Raw genomic sequence first — 17,282 nt, 5'->3', positions numbered from 1 at the left:
AAAGAAAAAACCCATTTCCTTCATATCTCCCTAAAGCTGAAAAGTAAAAGACAGATATGCTAGTAAAATATACTTGTTATATATTGGTATCATAGAGTCTGAATAGTCCTCTTGAACAATTTTGGCTTTGTGATGCTATCACATGTCCTGTGAAGTTTGAGCTCTCTTCCTTTAAGCCTCAGCTTCTTTAATTGTGCAGTTGAAAAAGAATCACAGCTTTCAGTTAAATAAGAAAGTTTTTAGTCTTTATATTTACATAGAAAAAACTGAAAGTAGGATCTCTGTTCCTAAACTGGAAGGTAAGTGGAAAGATTACAGAATGTGTTATTTTCTTAGTCTTGTGATTTTTAAATTACTTTCTTGTACTTACTTTTCCTTGTTACATACACAGGCCTGGCAGTATCCATGTCTATTTTTTTTTTAAATATGACCTTCATCCTGCGAAGACCTATATACTAGTGATTATTTATGTAATTAATTAGTCTTGCTAAACATAACAGCTGGTCACTGCTAGTATATTTCTCTTTTTCTTTTTCTTTTCTTTTCTTTTTTTTTTTTTTTTTTTTTGGTCTCTCTTTAAGCCTGCTCAGATCCCATGACAACTGAGTTTAACAAACACCCTAGTTTTGGTACAGCCTAGTTATCTCTGGGAACATCTGGTCTGTTAATTCACATGTAGCTATGGAAGTCTTAAACAGAACTTCACTTGCCCATTATTCCCAGGGCCCCTCGAATGTACTGAGTTTTCTTAACCCCAGTACCTCAAAAAGAAAGTTTCAGAGGCCCCCATCAGGATTAAGGATTGTATATATTGTGTTACTGTTCTCTATTTAACTTTCAAATATCTTTATAAACCCTTATCACTGGTGGATAAGGTGAACAATTTTTATTGCCAATCTTCCTGAGCAAATGAAAGTGTGGTTTTTTTGGTTTTTTTCTTTTTTGATAGTGCTGCAGGAGCTCCCACACCCAAATCTGCCTGTCAGTACAGCCACCTCATCTACTTGTCCCTCATGTCAATTCTACCTTTCCAGGGTCTCCCCTCTCTCCTACAGTGGTGGGGGCAGCAACAGAGCCCCATCCCCATTTCTCCCTTTTGCCTAGCGAGGTACGTAGGGAGGAGTACCATTGGTTTTCTCTTTGTGCCTTCCGTGGCTGGTATGGCCAAGAGGTGCAGGAGGAGCTGTCTCAACAGTCACTCTGCTTGAGCTGGTTTTCTCTTTCTGCTTTGACCTTCCTTTCGGCAGGTTCAGACTGATTATTTTAGGGGAAGTCTGAGATGATCACGTCTTCCTGGAACAAGGAGTTGCTCCACTCTGCTCTTGCCACTTGGCTTGCTAACCTTAGAGACAAGCTCTTTGATGTGTATGTGTGAGCAGCCTCTTCAGAAAGTTAGCTGTCAAGGCAAGTCCACCTCTGACACTGAGAAACACGGCTAACTGCAGAATGGTTGCTCTCTAGTCTGTTGAAATTTCTGCAAGTTTCTTCCTCAGATACGTATACAGCTGTCCTGCAGAACTATCTGGTCAGAATTATCTTGTTAGATAATGCTGATATTTTAAAATTAATGATGTCATGCAGGAGAGTTGGTTTTAGTTAATTTCCCTGTGTGAAGAAGTTTAAGCATAGCTGACATTTTGTATTCTACAATATGTGCATGCAACTTGCGTTTTTCTTGTGGACAAGTCATTTAAGTCTGAACTTAGCAGTGAAAAATAAAAAGGGGGACAGGGGAATGCAAAAATGCTGCTACTGATCTCATGCAAACGTCTTCCGTTCATAACCTTTTCAGGCTTTTGATTTGTTTTGGCAGACTGGGTGAGAGGGGGAGAGAGAAAGCAAGGCTACCAGCCATCTTACACAGTGCAAGGAATGGTCCCCAATCCATCTTGATAAACTAGTAAGCCCAAAGATTTTATATTCTGCTAAGACATAAATATTGTGAATGATAACACATGACGCTTGTATTTCAGTGCAACCTATTGCTGTGATTTCATGCATCTTGGTGAAAGCCCCTTGGCTTCTGGAGAACTTTGTGGTAGTGCAAGTGTCTCGTAGTGCAAGTGTCTCACAGTGCAAGATCAGGACCTAAAACTATTGAAGTTCAGAGTAAATTTATTAGCAGAGAGAAGAACATCTGTAAACAAGAATCTGCCTGTTATTTTCATTCCAGGAAATCCTTTAATGCTTTAATGGATTGAAGAGACTATAAACAAACCCTTTTGTAACTGAACTTAAAAATACTGTGCTGGGAAAAATTATAATTTGGGGTATCTAAAAGACTCTTTAAAAATAATAAAGTTTTAAGTGAAGGCAGTAAGCTAACAATGTTTGTAAATAATAAACAGCAGTAGTCAATTGGTATTTAAAACACACATTAGTTTGCTGGTCATATTAATAGGGAGCAAAAAGTAAATCTACATAGTACTTTGGTTTGTTGCAGATTTGTATTTTATAAGTGATGTTCTAAAGACTTTCCATAATTATTTACCCAGTTAAAAGTGTCAGTTTAAATTTGCATGGGTATCTGTAACTTGTGTCTGGAGACAGTATGGATAATTTATGAGGAAATGAGAAATTATGAAATGCAGAGGAGGGTTCTCAAAAAGTTAGCTTTTAGAAAAGTGAGCTTCTTTGTAATGTTTTTTAGGATCATTAAAATAGATGAGGAAAAAATGAATCTAATTTCAGTAATGGCTATGTTTTAAAGTCTTTCTCAATTTCCTCATTAGTCATGAACAATTTTGATCTGATCTTCCAGTGAGGCCATGAAACAAGTCAAACTTGGTACTTGATAACACTAGAAAGAACTTGACACCAGTAATATTCATGGAAATAATGTGATGTAAACACTAGCTTATGAGTTACCTTGTGCTTTATGCAAGTCTGTGGTTACAAAAAATGGGACATTACGATTTTGCCATCTAAACTTTACCCAAAGTATTTTTATTTTAGGTGAAGGAGAGAAGGAAGGAAATCAAAATTCAGACAGAGCAGCTTTCTTTTTTAAGTGCTTTTCCATGCAACCCAAGTAGTGTCCGAATTAGCTTTTGGTTTACTCTTGCACATCTGAACTTTAGACTGTAAACCCCCCCTGATCCAGCCAGCCAGAGCTCAGCAGTTTAGGCCTACTGGTTTTAGTGGAACAAGGTCAATCTGCACCTCCACAAGCATGGCCACGTCTCCTCTGCAGGTAGCACACATCAGCCACATTTTGTAACTTACTGAAATAGCTCCTGCTCTTCAGACTGCCTCAGACTAATGTATAAGGAAGTCACCATCCACTGCATGATGAAATGGGCACCCACCCATTAGACCTGTTAGAGTCAAGGCCAGGATTACTTTGTGTGCAGAGAAAGCTGCCTCTTCTCTTTGCATAATTCGTAGTGGTGCAGATGTTCCTGGTTTCTCCATAGCAGCAGTGAGGAAGAGGCTGCAGGAATGGCTGGGCAGGTGGGAAGGAAGGCTCTGGCAGAGGTGGCTAAAGTCACATGGGTGTGTTCAACAGGAAACTCAAGAGGCAGATGGAGCCATGCTGGAATATTGTGCCCAGGCATTAACCAGTACTAGAATAATTTAGCTTTAATAAAAAAAATAGATGAAAATAAACTAGTGAGGAGATGAAGAGGGAGAGTGGAAGCCTGACTGGGAGAGGAAGGTCAGTGCTACCAGATGCATAAAGAAATAAACTCTGAGATTGTTAAGATGCCAAAACTGCAAAGCATTTGAAATTCACAAAAATGTGAGCTAAGGGGACAGAAACTCTTTGGCAGGTGGGGTACCGCAGGTTGTTTCAGGAAAGGGGACTGCATTCTGCAGAGAGGCCCCGCTAAGACAGGGGAAGTCACCTGGCAGCAGGAGTGCCTGGGTGCACATGCACTAGAGGTCCCTGGGCCTTTCTCTGAGATGGAGGCTGGCAACACGCTGGTCGCCACAGGCAGCTTCACCGTGTCTTGGATTTTCCCACCAAGAGAGCTAAGGGCTTTGGTGCAGCAGAGGCATTAGTGACCTGAGACACCAGATCTGCAGTCACAGAAAAGCTATGTGCAGGGATAATCACTAATCATAAGTATTTTGCGGGGTTTCTAAGAGTCCCAAGACACGCACCACAGTCATGCCCTCACAGTCCAGTATTAGAGGGAGATCCTGTCACAGGCACCCTTACTGACCGCTTGTAAGACCAAAGACCGTGAAAGCACGGTATGTTTCCCAGCGTTCCTTGTAATTAGCGCATGAATCTGAAACCGTGCTTTAATTTGTATGGAGCCCCTGAAGAGGAACAGAGGAATCTTGACTGGTTGGACTCCAGGCACTCCTTCAGCTCCTGAGCAAGATTTTGATGTAGGTGGCTTGGATTATCAGAAAAGCATATGTAATGTCTCAAAACATCAAAAATCAGCATGATGATAGGGCTGAGATTGTATTTGGGTTTTCAAGACTGGGAAAGAAAAATAATTCACTGAGAACAACATTGGCAAAAGAAATATTAATGAGTAAGAAAAAATTAATAAAAATGAAATGAATAAATCAAGAAAATGTTCAGCAAGCAAATAAATGAATGTAAGGTTGATAGGTAAGCTGGGAAAAGGTGGTAGTCAAAAAGGAGATGACAGAGGTTTGCAAATGATTGCAGTCACAGCTATAATAGACCAATAAGTTCAGGCTCTCAGAAGTGTTTACTACCCTTAGGAATATGCGAAAAGGTAAGCACAGCATTTTTGTTACGAGTCATAAGGACCTTCATCTGAAATATAAGTCATCTTAATAACACAGGCAATAGGGAAAAATCTGATATTTAGTATGAAGACAGAACATATAGGGGAGAAGAAGGAGGAACTCAGAGCAATTCTTGGCAACCTAAGGCGTTAGACTAATGTAAAATATCTGCAGATCTGTTCAAAACGAGTATTGAAAAGAACTTGGAAGCACTGCTGTACTCTGGAAATGAGTATAGGAAACAGCATCCAGTCCAGAATACTAGAGGCTGAAAGGAATAAAAGTACCTGGGGGATTTAGGCAACCCTACACACCTGCCCAGGATCATGTGCTGCCAATATCAGGGGAACCCTGATAGTACATATTATTTGGAATCTGTAATGGCATCAACATGATGGTTTTATTCTACCTCCTCCTGCATTTACTTTTTTTTTTTTTTTTTTTTTTTTTTATGCTAAGCATCCTTTCAAACAAAGTGATAAATCACAGGCATTACTCACCCTGAACTTTCATTTTCAGAAAGTCCTTGACATCACAGGCATGTACTTTTACAGGATTCTGAAAAACTTTCAGTTCCCTTACAAAAGAATCCATTCCTTCCTGGATCTCCATCGAGGTACCAAATATTCTGCAATATACAACCAGGAATCGCCTCTCTGGATCAGCACTCCCAGGAAGGTTAGAAAAGCAAATCCTTTCCCTTTCCTTGGTGACTGTCTCTTAAAGCAGAGTCAGTGCTCATTTCTGGAATAGAAACTGAATTTCCATGCTTAGTAGTGTGCTTCAAGGTCTGGTGTCTTCTTACAGCTGTCTTCTGAACACAGCAGTGTGATCAATAGTTTACTTGGAATGGGATGGAATAGGTTACCTCAGTCTTGTAATCTGCATAGCAAAAAGAAGAGTTATGGAAGTCAGTGTGATCTTAGATGTTCTTGTCACCCTAGAAGTAACCTTGAGCATAGCTGATAAGTTTGGTTAGCAGGGCAATACCTGCATGAATCTGGGGCCTCTAATAATGTAAGATGTGGATTGGTTTAGGTCTGTTCAGCAAAGCACGTAACTACATTTTTATCAGCACCATGCCATCCCACACACGCATTTACCACACGTTCTGTGCTGTGCCCTGATTTATCAACTTTAAAGATCTTGGGCTGAGCTATAAAATGAAGGCACAGACATGAATACTTGCCTTATTTAGAAAAAAAAACTGATGTATAATAAAAAGCCTGCAGACACATTTTTAGTAGATAAAAGAATAATGCTCTCAGCAAATAAATCCAAAACAAGTCTGTATAAAGATCTCTCTTATTCAGGAAATGAAGGCTACTGTAGTGATTTCATGACCTGTGACATTCTTGAAAACATTCTTCCAAAGCAGTAAGTGCTGCCTACCTCCAGTAAAAAACTCCTTAACTCCTTAAAAATATGACAGAACTGAGCCCTATATACTTAAATGATTTTGCAGTAAAAGTTTGCCATATTGTCTGCTGCTATTGTGTTATTTCGAGGTGTGCCAGATGGAGTCATGTTTGCTCAAGTGATTAAAGGTCTTATGCATTCACTGAAGTTGAAATATTAACTCTTGGACAACACGCTTGAGTGTGCAGGCTTGGGCTCACTCATGCCATTTTTTTCTAAGCTTAAAAATACTGCTTGTTTGTTTTCAGTGCTATTTAAATCATCATCTTTGTGTTACTTTTCATTTTACAGTGATTGGCAAAGAATATTAAATTCAAACAAAAATGTGATGTATCAGAAATTTTTCTCTGGAGCTTTGCAGTTTAATATTGACTGGATTCTGTGCTTTCACCCAGTAAGGATATATCATATAAAGGACTAAGAAATCATGGCATCTGTTCTTGTGTTATCTGAAGAGAATTTTGCCTATTTCTGCCAAAAGTCTCTGACAAATATTATGAGCTAGCGAACTGCATCAACAAATTTTGAGTACCTGATAACTGGGAAATGTTTACTTTAACAGTGAGCATTGGCATACTTAATTTTATATCCTTACAAAATTTTATTCCAATAGATTACAACTAAATCAGGCAACCATATGGTAATTAAAACATCTTTCCCTTAATAAACATTAATTTATTACAGGTGCATTAACTATCATTGTGTTGAAGAGTGAACATTAGGTATTCAGAAATTGCAGGGTTTGACTTTTTTATGAAATCTAGTAGGATTTCATGTTTTAATTTAAATTTTAACAGCATATAATTAAAAATATTTTCATCTAGTTAGTCCAAATTATCCCCACGTAGATTAAGATATATACATATGTGACAATGTGGCTGACAGGTAAATATCCACTCTCATTCTGATTTAGGTAGTCTCATTGGAGAACACTATATTTTTCATTTGTTGTCAATCTCAGATGTATAAAATGACAATAATGAGGATTTTATCTTAAGTATATATTTCCAGTTCTACATCCTGTTGATTATGGAGCCTTGCTTACTGCTTCTTCAATTTTACTACTGAATACTGAATAAACACCAAAAATAGAATTGATACTGTGACTGGCAGCAAGTGATAGGCCTTTTAACTACTGAGATAGAAGAGTGAAATCTAATTTTAGTTTTTATCCTTATAAGCATTTTTGTAGTAAATTGAATAATTACCCTGATAACTGTTCCTTCTGGCATTGCATATGCTAGGTTCACTGCACTGAAGCTGCAGAATACAGTGATATACTTGATATACTAAGCTAACTTGAGAAGCAAAGCCATTTACATGCCACATCCAAAAAGCTAGATATTTTTTACTGAACTGTTTGCCTTTTTTTTTTTTTTTATCCTTTAACCATATATTGCTTAGACAAGGTGTAGCTCGTAGTCACCATGAGCATTGTGTAAGTAGTATATAATACCTTTCCTTGCTCTTTCAGATGAAGGAAGCTGGTGCCCTTTAAATTCAGAGTCAAAATGTTTTCTAAATTGGCCATGGACCCTTTCACCTTAGCTGGCTTTATGGTCTGAGAAATTTAATTGAAACTTTGCGTGGCTTTAGTTGGGGATGAAGTTAGTCCATTATGCTTTCAGGCACAATTAGGCTTTCTTGGAGCCTTTCCTTAGGATGCACATAATGTCTTACTGGAGGATAAATTTCTTATTTGACCTTCTCCTATTTCCCATTTGCACTGCATTATGAAGTGGCTTGAATGACTTTCACTGAGAAAGGAGTAGAAGGACAGTAATGAACTTTTGTGGGGATAGACAGTTCTGATGCCTCTGGATATTTGGTTTGATGGTACATATTTGGGGCAGCAAGCAAGTGTGCTCAGTCAGCAGGAGCTCTAGGAGATGCTGACTTGGGGGATGCCAAAACATGTCCTGGATTTTTGGTGTGAAGGGTCAAAGGAGAATATCTATCCTTCAACAAGATGAATCTATTATTTTGTTTTGTGCTGAGGAGGTGGGAAAGGACCTTAGACCTTCTGTAACTGCCACTGTCTATGTTGGAGCTGGTAGCTCTTGTCACTGTTCTCCTCCCCCTTATATGTCCCTGCTGCCTGAGATCTCCAAAATGATGTCTGCAGTGAGCAACATTCCACTTGCCTTTCTGCAATTTAAACCATCAGCCCTGTCAGACATTCCTGGTTGTGTTCAGCTACTTAATTTATTTGAACTGCCACTGGGCGATATGTGCATTTTTAGAAGCCGAGCCAAAAATAAATATGCTTTTCTACTTGTAAATTATGTATACTATATTAATTTTTACTAATGCCTTTTAGTTTTACTCCTTTTAGCCAGCTTGCTGTGTTTGTTTTCTGTCCTCTAATAACCTCAGACTGTATGCTGACATATTGAAACACTTTGTCTTGTTGCACAAGATATAAAATAGTATGCTCAATCAGAAAGGCACTTTTCAGAGCCTTCCGAATAATCCTGAAGCTTGGGGAGGAAAAACAATTCAAACCATTTAATTGAAATGCTTTTTAATGCAGAGCTTTTAGTGCTTGTGCAATAATAGAATGTTCTAAAAAGATGCAGATTTTTTTTAGAGGTGAAGGTTGCATCTTCAAAAGAACCATCAACAGAATTAGGTGCTGAAATCCTTTGAAGTTGCTTTGAAATTTCCAGCTTAATTTTGTTTACTTTTGTGGAGTCACTGATCCAAATACAAGAGGAATATAAAATAGGAAGGACTTACCCTTTTCAGACTGCACATTCGTGGCCTTGGACAAAGTGGAAGGGGTTCAGAGGGTTTTAGCACTTCTTTCATCCTACGCTGCTCTTTCGTTCCATGGAGGTTTTATGGGTTATGGTTTTATGGCTAACTATTTCCTGATTCAAAGTTACAAATGACTGCTTCAGTAGTGTTAAGGCGCTGGCAAGGAATGCAATCCAAAGGCACAGAGGACAGTGATGTGACACGTGAGGGCTCTGTTCCTCCTTTTTCAATGAGGAGTTCTTGCTAGAACAAAGGCAGGGAGAAAGAGAAGCATGGTCTTGCCACCCAATTTAGAGCATGGATTGGTGTTGGACAAAAAATCCATCCAAGAAAAAATATTCTGGAGTTTTCTGGTTTTAGACAGCATAGTAGGCAACTAACCCCTAGATCTTTTGTACTAAAAAACTCAACTGTTTTTTTTATTATTTTAGAGTATAGAATTCTGTGCTCTATCAGCACAATGAATCCCCTGCAGTGTCAAAGTTGTTCAAAATGGAAATTTTTCTGAAAAGCAAGAGAACATCCAGGACCCTCTGAGATGCACAAGACAACATTGTATACAGCAAGTAGCTCTGGGTCTCAGCAGTAAACTGGCAAAGTTGATTTATTTTTTGACAGACATTTTTATGCAGAGCAAAAAGGCACTTAGCCTCCAACCAACAATGGTTTATATTTATAATTCTTAGTGCAACAGAAGTCTGATGACAGTTAGAACTGATAGCAAATAATGATGCTGTATTTTTCTACAGAGGAGTTTTGTTTGGCTACCTCTTAAACTAATTGGATAGTCAAGATAGGTATTTGCCCAGATTCTGTAGCTGCATCAAAAACAGAAGCTTAAGATTTTACAGTGTTGAGATGGTAGCAAGTATTTTCATCATCTGAATAGTTACCTATACATGAAAGTATATGCTAAATTAACCAAAAAAAGTGACTTTAATGGTACTGGAGCAAAAGCCAACAAAGTCCATTTTATTTCTTAATGGAAGCACCCATCCAGGGTGCACTAAATACTGAGGTAAGAGACCTCATCCTGCTTAGACAGCTCCTTTGCCATTGTAATGACCCCCCCAAAAAACCTCAGTGGCAGGGAAAAGTAGAAGGGGCTGGAAGCGTGCTGGAGGAATCACTCTATTCAAGTTATTTCCTCTTAAAAGAGACAGAGATTAGAGACACCTGTATGTGCCACATTAAGGAAATGCAGTATATAGATCTTTAAATGGAACTGTAGTATACAGCTCTTTAAAACTAGTACTCTCAGATGATGCTGGAAACGTGAGAAGGCAGCAATCTTGAATGGCTGTGATACAAAAACCTCCCCACACCAGAGCAACATTTCATCTTTTGAATACCTGTATCTTGTTCTTACTCACCCTGGTTCTAACCCTCTAGTTTCCCTTAGTTTCCCCTTCTCTCTCCCCTCGCTGCATTGCTAATTCTGATCTCCCTGTAATGTTATGAATTTGCCTCCCACCTGCGAGCTGATCTAGATTTAACAAGTTAGTTGCAAAATATTCTGGCTATGTTAGTAACTCCCATGGAGTCTTTCCCTCCTCCTGTACTAAGCTAGTTGAGATATGGAGAGTGAATATCCACATTATGCATAAATTTGATAGGCTGTTCTGTTTTACTGGTATTTTCATTAAAATGCATTTCTCAACTCCCATCACCAAAGAAACGTCAGCTTAACTTTATATCCTTGAATAAAATACTGAAGATTTTTTCCCTCTTCCTTTATACCTCTGATTATTTTTTCTGTACGGAATGGTCTAAATACTGAAATTCAAATCTGAATTTTCTTAATTTGAAAAGCAGGTCAGCTTAGGATATCGTACATTAGAAAACATAGCTTTAGATCATTGACTTCTGTCTTTCACATCCAGATCTCAGATGTTGAGAAACAACTAGAAATGCACAGCAGTGACATCGATTTATGGCAATCTATTTTCAAAGCGTCTGACAAGCGTAACTGGCTGCTTTTGCTGGAATTCAAGAGATTGTGACAATCTTTTGCACTTCTCCTGAAAGGGAACTCCTGTGTCCCCCTGTGTTATATCTGGGAGGAAAAGGTAATGCTGCTCAAGAATTGGTTAGCGACCCAATCACCAACTGCCGGGGATGCTACAGATACACACAGCACACTCAATAATATCGATCGCCAGCATACTGTTCAGTGGTTTACTTTTATGTTATGTAGTTTACTATTAAAAAGGGAGGTTATGGTAAAATCTTTCCTCAGAGAAAAGCAATTAAAACCTCCCTAGTAGTGTGGCTTGTGGCAAATTTTGGAAGATGATTCCTTTTTCACTGGTGAAAGGTAAGAGAAAGTGGGATTGGGATTTTTTTTCTTTTCTCCAGAAAATTAGTATTTTTGTTCACAATTGGGAGTGAAAAATTATTTCAAATCATTAAAAGACACCATGAAGGTATTACAAAACCAGTTTTTGTCCAAATGCTCTCTTGGGCTGTTTAGAAATAAGAACTACTTATATACCCAGAAGAGACAAAAATGTATGGAAATGCTACAAATTGCAGATCTAATATGACTGGGGAGCAGAGTTAGCAGAGCATGCTTGTTGCAGAGAGGGTAGTGTGAAAAATTTTGCAAACTACTGAGGGCTTTGGTTTGCCAGAATCCAGTAGGTTTTGGAAGGTTTATATCTAGTAACTTGATTCAGTTTAGTTTGACTAGTTTATCTTACATTTTGGTTGTCACTGTTCTGGTTCAATTCATTATCTGGTTACTCTTTCACTGTAATGTCAGAATGGTGAGGAGAGTGATTTAAATTTAGTGGTTAGTTTGTGATTTAGCAGATTCAACATGACTAACGGTGAAGGAAATAGAAGAAAATCGTTGAATGAGTAAACTGAAAGAGTGAAGACATAAATGGTATTGATGTGTTAAGTAACATGACAGAAAGATTGCCTTTCCTCTCCAAGTACAGAAAAGCACTTTCATTTGAAGTTAACATATGTCATCAGACAGATTCACCTGCTACAGTAAGATATTGAGGAATCTTGATGATATTTTTGAAAGAACAGGTGTTATATTCATCCTTGAAATGTAGCCACTGTGGATATTTAGTTACTGTTCTGTGTTCACCACTTTTGCTCAGGAGCACTCTTTACTCATACAAAATTGCCAAAGAAAAAGCACAGAGTAAGGCCAAAAGGAAAAAAAAAAAAAAAAAGATAAAGATTCAAACACAATAGGAAAGTTGCAATTTCTTATGTCACCATCACCTTCTATTTACCGTAAAGCAAACACTCACAAGAAGGGACCAGCCTATTTTGTCCCTAAATACACTTCCTCCAGACAATTCCAGATTTTTCGATGAACCACTAGTTGGTACAAATACGAAACTAAATGTAAGATCAACACTTGTACTAGTCAAACCCTAGGAATGACATAATGACAACAGATTTTCTTTAGGGAGGTATCAGGGCTCCTTATCCTGTGTTGAATCTAAAATGCCTTCTGAAATGCCTTTGGCGATATATCAATTGAGACCAGGTAATGTTGTAGATGGAATGACTGAAAGAAATAGTGATATGTTCATGTGAAAACCTTTACGTTGTCATCTTGCAGATCCCTATTTTTGGATATCATCTTTACCACCTACAGAGAACAGCCTATAAGGAAAAGGCCTACTATCTTTTTTTTCTTTGTATATATAGTGTGTCTTGCCTTAACCAAAAGCCCTGCTTCTGCAAACACTTTAGTGGATGTTTCAGTAGAGCTATTTATGGACTCAAACATGTACCTAACACATGCAAGGCTAGAGCCTAATCTTTGCAGTTTGTACATTTTGATACTTCTCCCCGTTGGGCTGATTTTTTTCCTCTTGGGATGACATAACAATTGCTCTATGCTCAATAGAGGAAAAAAATACCTCTAGCCAAACAAACCAGGCTCAGAGAGAAGAAGGAAAGACCTTGGATTGAGAGAAAATTGAGGAACTGTACTTGTTCAGACTGCTTCTGTTTAACTCCAGGATTATAAAAGGGAAGAAAACTTACTACAGAGTCCTGAGAGAGGTAAAGACTACTAAAATGGATGGATTCCTGAAGTGTCTTCTGCTTATGTTTTTATCTTCTCAGTCACTCACTCAGCCACCATCACTTGGGAGATCTCTTGTCCTGTCTGCATGTGCTGACACATGGCATAGCAATGCTGTGGTCTTTTTCATACATCTCTATCAGGACAACATAAGCAACCCCGATGCTAGGCAGACTTGTGTGGTGCACAGCTAGCGTCTGCTTTGAAAACCAGGCAATGCTAACTTGGCCATTCCTGATAATGGCAGTCCCTGAGAGACATACACAGAGGATTTCAAGGGTGAAGATCTATGACCCCTGAAGAAGCTCTTCTTCAAAAACAATAACCTCTAAACTGTGCAAATGGCACCTACTGAATTGCCTGCAATCTACATTCATCCAGTCAAAGAATTTGTCAGATGAGAGGCACTGCTCTCAAAATCCTCTTGGTCATCCTTCTCCTTCACTGTGTGCTTAGAGCTAAGCATTTCCTCTTTTTGTAAAAGGTGCTAAAATGTTCCCTGGCATAGGCGTTACACTTAAAAGCGCTACATTTTTTGAAGAAAATCCTTTCCATTATTGAAACTGGCACAACACTGGCTTTGTCCAATCCTCTGCCATCATCCGAATACCCAATGCCAGATTTTTATGTAATTTACCCAGTATTCGGGGGACGTATTCCATCCAGTTGTGCTAATTTCTTCTGGGTCAAAAATAAGTTGTGTTAAAATGCTGTACAACCAAAAACCAAAGCAGATCTTTTCTAGACAAACAAATCTAGTGAACTCAGTTACATGTCAAGACACCTTGCTTGAAATGAATATTTAAATTTTTTGAAAATGTCTCATTTTTTTACCTTTCAGCTGTGTGAAATATTTATTCTGATTTCACACCTCACCAAGAACAGAGAGTGGAGAGCATAGGTACCACTTCTACAGGAAGGTTTTTCCACTTGCTGCTGCAGTTTTCCAAAAGTTATAAATTGAATACAATAAGAGTTAACTGGTGTTAAGAGATTAAAAGAAGACCAAGATGTAGCTAAAAAGTCCCTACAAGAAAGCAATTCTGTTCTGTCTAATGCTATTGTGTCTTCTCATGCAGTCCTTAAGTGACATGGACCATGAAGTCAGTTAGGACAAATTCCAAGCGGAGAAAACAATTTGTACGGGCTAAGAGTCTGACCTAGTATCTTCCCTATATTTATAGTACAAAGTACCTCTTAAATCATAAAGGTTATTTTGAAACCTTTGCTGCACAGGCTAACATATTTTCCAACTTACTGAGCATTCCAAGTGCAAAATTGTTCACATTCAGAATACTTCACAGATGTACCTTTTCCTGCAGTGGAGACTAACCGTTGTTTAAATAGTAACTGAATTGTAGCAGTCTCTAAAGTTATGTCATCTGCGACAAATACTTTATATAAATGATGAAAAAAATGAAGCCAGCTTACCGGTAACATTTAAAAATATTTTATATTTAGGTGTTTCAGAATGCTATTCAGAAGACAGCACAGCAGAAGGCTACGAAGCTGGTCTGCTGCATTTGTGGCACACTTCCTGGAAGAGTGACAGACGTGTCATCCTTCTGTTTTGTTTTGTGTTTTTGTTGAGTCACATTGGAGGTAAGGTGACATATCAGAGCCAAAGAAGTCAGTTTGTGATATGATTTGCATTTCACTGAGTGACTTTCCACAAAACGCCGCAATGCTGACTACAATATACAGCATATAATGCTGCAGCAAACACAAGCAAACAACTTGTGGTCACCGCAGTTACGAAAAAAGGTACGCAAATTGAAGGGATTATATTATCTATACCTGGGCATTGCATACTGCAATGCAAAGGTAGCAGTGCAGACATCCCTACGATAAATGCATTGTTTCTCAGAGTTGTTCAAGCAAGAGATTCTTTATCAGACATGCAGGTTTGTATTATCTCTTTTAAAAGGTACCCAAATGCTCTGCTGTAGCATTTTAATATAATTGAGGTGAATAAGGTTGTGCATGTGTAACAGTGGGCATTATTTGTCTCAAGTGCTTCATTTACTTTTGGAGAGCTAAAATGAATGCCTCCAAGCTATACAGGTCTTGCTTGCTGGAACACTGTAAGGACTCTGAATTTTTGTGTTTTGGTTATTTTACTATTTTCACATATTACATTTCCCCCATCTGACCTCTGTGTCTTTGAAGTGTAATCCCCATTCACTATTGCATATTCCTAGAGAATGCTTGCACTGAATCATGTCAGGCCAGAGCCCAAGCCTTACCTAGTCATCTCTCACTGTCCAAAACGGCATTACAAACATGGCATTCAGAAGGTGCATAGCAAAATCTAGGACAGATATCAGTGAAGTCACCTGCAAGAATCTGCTTCTTGCTGAGCATTTTTTCCCATTTGCAAACTCAACTGATGTGCAGTTGCACTTGCATTTTCAATTACCCACCAGGCAATAGAAAATTTTGAAAAGCTAAAGAAAACTTTTTTTTTTTTTGATTGAGCAACAATTTGACAATTTGTGGAATGGGGGCCAAGTCCAGGTGACTTTCCATTACCTTAGGGTATGTATGAATTGCAGTGCCAAAGAGGAGAAAAGTTCAGAATAAGCCTATAGCAGCCATGAGGATATTTCAGCAAGTCTCACTTATTGGAAAGACGGTGACATCATATGTGGGCTTGAGGAGGACTCATCTTCCCTACTGATCTAGAGGGGTCACTGGGTTTGTTAAATACATGGAAAGGAGATCACTTAGGGCTCATGTTCTCTTAACATACAACATTGATGTCTCTTGAATATATTTAAACCACCATAAATCCTGGTTAAGACTATAAGGAGTCATTGACAGACCTTCCATAGTATTAAGTGAGCCTACAGTGACCTACTGATAAATCAGTCTTCTTCCTAGTTAGTCTTAAATATTTACCCATTTTGTAGGTAGGCTAGCTTCAGAGAAAGGCCAGCATCTAGCAACAGTTTCAGCTCCCTTTAGTCACAGGCTACATTTTCTTTTCCAATGGAAAGAATTGCAATAACATGCCCATTTTCAGATACCATTAGGTAAATCTGAGAGCTGAGTTCAAATCTGCACACAGGCCAGATATCTTCTTCCTGGGGAAGTCAGGATTAGACAGCCCCCAAAAGACAGAGGCTGGGGCCTCACAAAAATGCTCTGTGCTGATGTCTAGGTGCAGGTTATATACTGACCATAATCAAAACACAGATTTGAAATTACTACATGCAGGTCTACCACAAAAATATTTCACAGTGAAGTCGCACCACCCTGGAAGAACACAAAACCAGCTTTTATGAGGAACTTCAGGACTGGGTTTAAAAGACGTAGAAATCGAAGTCTAAGTTACACTGCTAGTTATATTGTGCCATTATTCACGCAGTTGTAAGTAATAAAATACCAGTCACCAAAAATGCTAACCCATTTCTGTTACATGCTAATGCAATGATTTACTTTCTAGTCACAACAATGTTTGTCATGACACAAGGTATACAAAGTTCTTCTGCTCTTTGAATCTGCTAAAGCTGTAGATCATCAGATAGCTATACTGTTTGGAAGTTGGTAAACATACATAGTAAACAAACTGATGCTATTTTGGAAATACGCTGGATTTACTGCCTGTTTTTCTTGAAAATGTAGTTCTTTCAAACCATTAGCTGGGCTTAAAAGTCAAACTAATTTCTGAGTTGGGGGGGCAGGGGGAGGTGGGATCAGGAACATAGCAACTTTTTACGAAGGGGATTTTTTTCCAGAATGTGCCCATTTCTAGAAGATGAGATAGTTTCATGCTCATTCAGAAAATGCGCTTCAGAAGTTCTGAGGGCATAAACTAGTATTTTTCATCCAGTACATTGTACCGATACCAAGATTATTATGATTTCAAAAGGACTTGAACTGGTAGTTCAGGTATTATGTCAGATATTTCAGGTACATACATGTATTTCAGGTCAAACTGAGGCATTCAGAAACCATCAATATATTAACTGCATTTTTCTATGGTATCTGAAACACAGGCTGTAACTTATGTCTGCTAAAACTTCCAGTTTCACTGATGTTCCTTGTGTTTAGAGACGATAAAATGCATGTTCGTCTTAAATTACTTTTTATATAGGATTTTTTAGTAATAGTATTTTTAATTCTCATTTCCAAATGAGAAAATGATTGTAACTCTACATAGATTCTCAAATCTCTGAACCATAAAAGTAATAATAAAATTTTAGTTGACCTTATTTTAATTTTTTGATATGACATTTCTGTTGCCAGTTGGTCAACTGATGGCATATTTAATGCAATAGCTAGACTATGTAAGTTATGCAAAACTGTGAACTTGCCTCTAATT

At 38.2% G+C, this 17,282-nt stretch overlaps 1 long non-coding RNA gene across 2 annotated transcripts in view; it reads left to right on the top strand.

The window, feature by feature from the left end:
- Window positions 1–240: 240 nt before the first annotated feature.
- LOC135324127 (uncharacterized) overlaps window positions 241–17,282 on the top strand; it is a 53,105-nt gene continuing 36,063 nt past the window's right edge. The window contains exons 1-3 of one of the 2 annotated variants that reach the window (XR_010385478.1): window positions 241–299; window positions 1,814–1,900; window positions 14,417–14,557. This is a non-coding gene — a long non-coding RNA (uncharacterized LOC135324127). The remainder of the gene's footprint in view (window positions 300–1,813; window positions 1,901–14,416; window positions 14,558–17,282) is intronic. The other variant, XR_010385479.1, reaches the window with a different exon arrangement.

This window comes from Dromaius novaehollandiae, chromosome W (genome assembly GCF_036370855.1).
Source record: "Dromaius novaehollandiae isolate bDroNov1 chromosome W, bDroNov1.hap1, whole genome shotgun sequence".
Lineage (NCBI taxonomy): Eukaryota > Metazoa > Chordata > Aves > Casuariiformes > Dromaiidae > Dromaius > Dromaius novaehollandiae.
Note: the sequence above shows the minus strand (reverse complement) of the source record. Positions and strands in the feature narration are given on the sequence as shown.